The following is a 7097-nucleotide window of genomic DNA, read 5'->3' as shown; positions in this document are numbered from 1 at the left end:
ACAGTCTGCATTAGCGTGTAGCTTTCTTTTTTTTTTTTTGCAGCGATCGTCAAAGTTGTGCTATTGGAGTATCTTGCTCCACCTCAGTAACCGGCCACTTTGAGGCGACGATACCTATGCGCAACTAAGAGCTGATCATACTTGCGACGTCGCACATCTGTGTAACTACAATATGGAAGTCCTGATTTGTCATAAAAAGAAACATTTCTTCTCTTCTTTCCCAAGTTTACGCTTTTCATGAGCGCTTTAATCGACAGGTCCTCACACTGCTCTCGAATGAGGGTTTCTCGATCAACCCTCGACAGCTCCCTCCACCTTTCCGCTACAGGCGAGAGCGTTGCATCCCTCTCGCTCTGACTCAATGGCGCCACGTGGTCTCCTCCACCGACACAGACCGCGCCAGTCGCTTCGGCGACGGGCCGCTCGAGTGACTGCTCAAATGACTCACACGGAGGATTTCCTGTCTGAGGTTCCATCGACTCGCCGCGAAGGTCACACAGACCAGCATTTTCTGCACTTGGTGCTTCGCCAGATTGAACAAGATCAAGCTCCTGTGAAAGCTTCCGCGCTTGCGGTCGCGTGAGCGCCATGCACGCTAAGTTGGAGAAGAACGATTTACCCTGCTCTTTGAGAAGCTGCTCTGAGTTATTAGAAAATAGATAAGGAAAACGATCGGGAAGCGCGGCAGACACAGCCACTTCGGTGCGAAGCTTACCGAACGGGCCTTCAATGACAACCGTAGCGATCGGTAAGCAAGCACTCTGCTCCTCGGTGACTTGTCTGATCCACACGCATTCTCCTGTAATGTCATCCGGAGACACGAACGAAGGATGGACAACGTCCTTGGTTGCCGCTGAGTCTCGAAGTGCTCGACACGTTTTCCCATTCACACTAATTTCTTGGAGATACGGCTCTAACAACCGCATGTTCTTTTCCGATTCTCGCATTGTTGCAAAAGCAAACTTTTGCTAACAGTTTATTGTGATTTGCCCTTCCTTTTTGCAGTTGTAGCAAATTAGCGGCTTCCGTGATTCAAACGCCCGTGTGGTATCAGTCCGTTGTTTAGGAATCTCACTCGATTTCTCTGCTTCCGTTTGCCCTTCCCCTACAGTGTCCTTCGTAAGAGACGGGTCCTTCCTGAAATTACGGTAAGGACTGGGTTTTCGTTGATCAGGTTTCTTTAAAAAGCTCTCCTTCCTTTCATCATTTTCAACGCGCATTGCCCTGCTATGCAACTTTCGGCGAGTATAATACTCCTCAGCTAGCTCTACTGCCTTGTTTAGCTGTACTTCACCAAGTTTGTCCTGGAGCCAAAGCTTAACATCCTCCTCGATACAGCGGTAGAATTTCTCCATTGCAATTCATTCAACCACTTTATCACGATCGTCATAAACACCTTCGCCCTTGAGCCATTCATTTAAATCGGCTTTAAGACGAAACGCGAAGTCAACGTGTGACTCATTCCCCTTTTTAGCATGCCGGAACCTTTGCCTGAAAGCCTCGGGTGACAACTTATAACGTCTCAAGAGCACTTCCTTGACCTCGTCATAGCTCTCAAACGCTTCCCTCGATAAGCAAGTTATCGTGTCGGACACTTCGCCGGGAAGAAGAGCTAACAGGTTCTGTGCCCAAAGAGGCCGCTCCAAAGCATTTCGCTCACAGACGTGTTCAAACTTGTCGAGGTACTTCACCATGTCCTCGCCTACTACGAATGGTGGCAGTTGGTTCCTAATTCTATAACCGCTGACCTGAACTGTCGCAGAAACTACGCTAGGCACCTGCGAACACTGTAGGATTGCCAATTCTATTCGTTTCAACTCAAGGCGCTCCTGTCTCTCGGCCTCCTCACGGCGTTCCCGCCTTTATGCCTCCTCGCGGCGTGCATTGATATCCATCCAGGCCTCATCGACTACCTCAGTCGTCACTCCTGCATCCCTCACAATCTCAACGATCACTTGTTTTCGTTTCGCACGGCCCAAAGTAATGCCGAATTCCTCACAAATTTCGATTAGTTCCATCACCTTAAGGTTCTCCGTCGTTCACATTAGTCTCTTGCTGTTTGCCCCAGTTATTATTCTACTTGCCATGCCCACTATAAGTCTACTAGCAAGACGCGCAAGAAATTTTTAACACTGCCGTGTTTACACCCTCCGCATTAACTTTCGTTTCAAAGCGCTTCTACTTTGCTTGAAACGATCAAAGCTCACTCTAATGCTTCACACAGTCCTTCTCTAAACTACTGTAACCTGAGCTAGAGTAGTCTGGTGAACTGAGGGGAAAACATCAGGCACTCACCGCATCGATGTCGCTGACGCCGGCCGATCCCGCAGCTGCCAACCACTGTTACGAAGCCGAGACGCCAACACAGTCCCGAAGGCGCCACTGCTCCGAACTCTTCCGACATGGTCACCAGTCGTTTGGTAGCGTGTGTTACTCAGCTCGCGACTGCTTCTGCGCAGACCTGATAGACAAGCGGACGAGATGACGTTGAGTTAAGGCAAGGTTTATGTACAGCAGAGAATTGGAGGCGTTACAAATTCGACACTGGGGCCGACTGCTTCGGGACTTGAAGAGCCGAAATGTCTTCTCTGACACATAGGTCTACTGCTGGAGACGCGCCGCAGGGCTTTTTTTTTATAGGCACCGGGTGGATCCTTCGAGTAAGCAAATGTCCAACCATAAGCGCCGCTGGTCATGATGTCGGAATCCTCCAATGGGGCCCGCACCACAGACGAGGGATGTTGCCACGCATTGCGTAAGACTCGTCAGACTTGAAGGCACCAATTACTGCGCGCGGTTGTAGCCAAGGATGAGTGACGTTCCCACGCATTGCGCAAACTCGCAAGATTGGAAGGCGCCGATTGCTTAAACGGGCTCGCGGGCTGAGGGAGCTCGCGGTGCGTTGCATGACAGACCGGTGCCACCGCTTGATGACGTCGTTGAGTTGATCGCGTCAGGTGGGCTTGATTTCTGGCCTTGACACAGATTGCCTTTTCAGAGGCATTCACATTCAGCGTGGACTCGCCGGCGTAACAAGGCGCGTGCAGGCAGAAGAGAGGGGGAGCAGTGTTCCTCCTGAGATTCGACCCGTTTCCGCGGCGCGTAGCGTTGCAAATTTTGGCAGGCGTGATCATGAACGCCTCGTCTACGCATTACGTTTGTCAGCTCGAAATTGTCAAACCTGGTGAGTGGCCCTTTAGCGTGTACTCAATTCTGAACACACCAGCCTACAGAATTTTCGCCTTCATCTAAAATGCAGCAGCCGCAGCTGAGATTCGAGCCCGCGACCTGCGGGTCAACAGCCGAGTACCTTAGCCACTAGGCCACCGCGGTGGGCCAACACCACCTAGAACTAGGAGAAGGCCCGCGCATGTCCCCCTCTCCAGACCAACTACGTCACCACAGTGAGATCTGCAAGCCCGACGACGCGAGCAGAGAGAGCGCACGGCGCGCACGAGAACTGGCGCGGCTCGGCTTGGCTTTCGGCTGTGGCTAGTACGGAATCCATCTGCCAGCATGCGCGTTGTGGGTAGAAAACTGTTTATTGAATGTGGCAGCCGCAAGGTGTTTTTTTATGCAGAAAATAAGGAAAATTTATATGTGTTTTCATTTACATCATGGTTTATTCATGCGGCGCAGTACTGGTTATAAAAATTGTGATATACTGCAGGCTTGAATACATAACAGCACCAATGCTAGCGGTATCAGCCTAAGCATCTGGCAACGCTGACACTATTTCCAGTGCTGCAGCTTGTTGGCGTGCATTTTCTTTGTACTCAGTTGCTCAGGCGTGCTGCATGAACTTTTGCTGGTGTGCTGGCGAAAATGCCTGGGTGCTGCTGTGCACCGAACTGTCGATCGAACTACGCTAATGGACCGCGAGCACGCGTGTACAGGTTTCCGTTGGACCCCGCCCAAAATGCAGCGTGGACGAAGGCTGTGCGGCGGGAAAACTTCACACCTACGAAGTACACTGTGGTAAGCACATGTTCCCGTTTGTTTTCCGGCAGTCGTGCTTCTCGTGGGAACAGAGTCTAGTTAATTGCGTGACGCATGCAACCGTTACGACGCGCTATGCACCTTAAGGATTGACAACTGAGCAAATGGTGTGTTTCAGTGTAATATTGTTCCATGTTCGTGCCGTAAAGTGTATAGTGCCATGTTTACGCCTCAGGTTGCTCATGTACGGTTCTGCCTAATCAGAAATTGATTTAGCGCAATGTATTCGCGAGTAAAACTGCCTGCGTCGAACATACGATGTAGACGGCGTAGTTACTTTACATGTGGGGCGTCCGCCACTACTTGAGCGCCAAACAAACGATGGCTCGTGGTTTACCGTCTCAAAGCAAGGTTCGCTAAGCGAGACGTCATTCTTGTTGACTGCGTGGTCGTGGTTGCCGTACAGAAGCAGATAAATAAAGCGAAAGAATTTGTCTTAATCTTTACAAACGGCGCACTGGGATCATATAATTCTGTAAAACTGTTATGTATAATTCTGTCGCTTTCATCTTATACTTCGTTGTTTGTGCTTATGTTCCAGGTCTGTGAGCACCATTTTCTTGAAAGTGACTTCATAGACTCCACCAGCTACACTGACAGCATGACTGGGAAAGTAATTGAAGTACCCCTCAAGCTGAGGCGCTTGAAGCCTTCTGCAATTCCAAGCGTTTTCCCTAATTGCCCTGCTTACTTGTCCCGCCAAGAAACTTCTGCACGCGAGAGCCCAGAAGAAAAGCGCGCTCGTGTGGACGCAGAAGCGTTGCAGGAAGCAATACGGTTATCAGAGCAGTCTCACGAAGCGGAAGAAAAGAAGAATGCCATCGCCACTTTCGAAGACCTATTGACAGCAGTAGGTGACCTCTCTCTTACTGACTTCTGGACCAAGGTGGTCACCCAGCAACAAGTACTTTTCCTCAACTTCAGCGACCAAGGTGCCCCAGTTGTGCATCGTGCAGTGACAGTGGCATCCGACCTTTCTTTGGCAGTGTATGTTGGTGAAATGAGGTTACAAAACCTAGGTTCCTCTGTGCTTCCTATGACAATTTCTGACTTGAGAGTGCTTCACAAAGTTCTGTGCGATGTGGAAGACGTCACGAAGGATTCCACAAATAATGAACTCCAACTAGAGATTCTGCTGAAGCGTGTCGTGGCACTCCTGGAGCAACTGTCATCTTCAGCTCTCCTGCATGAGTGGCAAGTGCAAGTCGTCAAATTTGTGACACAGCAACTTCAAGTTCTCCTCACTAAGGCGTCGACTTACCCAGCTGACTTTCTGGTGTTCTGCAGCCTTGTGTACACAATATCGCCGCACGCATACAGATTCATCAGGAGTACAGCAAAATTAAAGCTCCCACATCCACAGACAATAAGACGCATTTGTGCCTCTTACCGTGCTAGCCCATCCAGAGAGCAACAAGAGGATTCATTCCTTTCTTATGCAAGGAGACTGGCATCAACACTAAAAGACCGTGAGCGCTTTGTGACGCTTATGATGGACGAGATCCACCTGCAGGCATCCTTTCAGTACAAGGGTGGTTATGTCACTGGTGCAGCGACAAACAATGAAAATGCGGCAAAGACAGCATACGTCTTTATGATACAAAGCTTGTTATCATCAAACAAGGATGTTGTGCATATACTTCCAGTAGCACAAATAGAAGCGAAACAGCTACATGAATTTCTTGATCTGCTGATCAGGCACCTAGAAGACATTGGAATACGAGTAGTTGCAGTGGTGTCTGACAACAACTCGATCAACCGAAAGGCTATGTCATTTTTTGCTGATCCTCCCAAAGTGAGCATTGTATACAGGCACCCGTCAGACTCATCAAGACCCTTGTTTTTTATTCTGGATGCAGTGCATATATTAAAATGTATCCGAAATAACTGGCTGAATCAGCGTAATTGTGGAAGGTGCATCTTCTTTCCCGACTTCAGTGCCCTCTCGGAAAACCCATCTGTCCTGACAGCCTCGTTTAACACACTATGCAAGTTGCATGAAGGAGAAAAAAATGAGCTTTTGCGACTAGCTCCAACTTTGTCCTTCAAGTCGCTGAATCCATCCAATCTAGAGCGACAAAATGTAAAGCTCGCACTGAGGATCTTCAACAGTTCAACTGCTGCAGCACTAAGAAGCACCAAAGTCGCACTTGAGCATAAAGCTGGTACATTGGAACTTATTAACATTGTTTTGACATGGTGGAATGTGGTGAATGTCAAGACCCCATTCAAAGGTCAGCGTCTCCGAGACCCATTTCAAGAACCGATAAGTGCACTGCAATGCCACCAAATTGAGTTTCTAAACAAGATTGTGGATTGGTTGGACCACTGGCAGAGCTTGAAGCATGATGCTGGCCAGTTAACTCGCGAAACGCACATGGCACTGCGACATACCTCACATGCCCTTGTTGAGGTGTCAACGTATTGCATTGAAGAACTTCGGTTCAAATACGTTTTGCTAGGGAAATTTCAAACCGACAGTTTGGAAGACAGGTTTGGCAGGTACAGGCAGCTGTCTGGTGCCCAATACCACGTTTCGATACGTCAGATTTATGAATCCGAGCAGAAGCTGAGACTTCAGAAGCTACTTGATCTTCCCAACTTGGATACCATTGCACCTTGCATTCCTACCACTGATTTGAAATTCCTTGTTAAGCAGTTTGATGTTGCAGTGATGGATGATGATGTGAAGGAGAAGGAGAAAATGCTACCAGCTATTACATATGTAGCAGGATATTGTGCATATGCTGCAGTTAGGAAACTTGCCTGCTCTTCCTGCCATGAAAAATTGACTGTTGAGAATCGGACCATTGAACTGGATGATGATGTGCTGATAGCTAATGCAACGCGTGGTGGACTGAAATTTCCACAAGCGGTAGTTGTGAATGCCGTGCTCACAATGGAAATTGTGCTTGACAAGCTGAGAAGTCCGAAGTACGCATCACAATTTTTTGCTTGCGCCAAACAAAAAGAAGTTCTTGTAAGCCTCGCAACTTCTCTTGTTGAGTGCAATGAAGACTTGGATTTCTGCGATGGTGGCCACTCACCTGAACTTGTCTTAAACTATGTTCTCAGTGCTGCTGCCAATACGCTGCTGA

Source organism: Rhipicephalus microplus, chromosome X (assembly GCF_043290135.1).
Source record: "Rhipicephalus microplus isolate Deutch F79 chromosome X, USDA_Rmic, whole genome shotgun sequence".
Classification (NCBI taxonomy): domain Eukaryota; kingdom Metazoa; phylum Arthropoda; class Arachnida; order Ixodida; family Ixodidae; genus Rhipicephalus; species Rhipicephalus microplus.
This window is presented reverse-complemented; position numbering follows the sequence as displayed.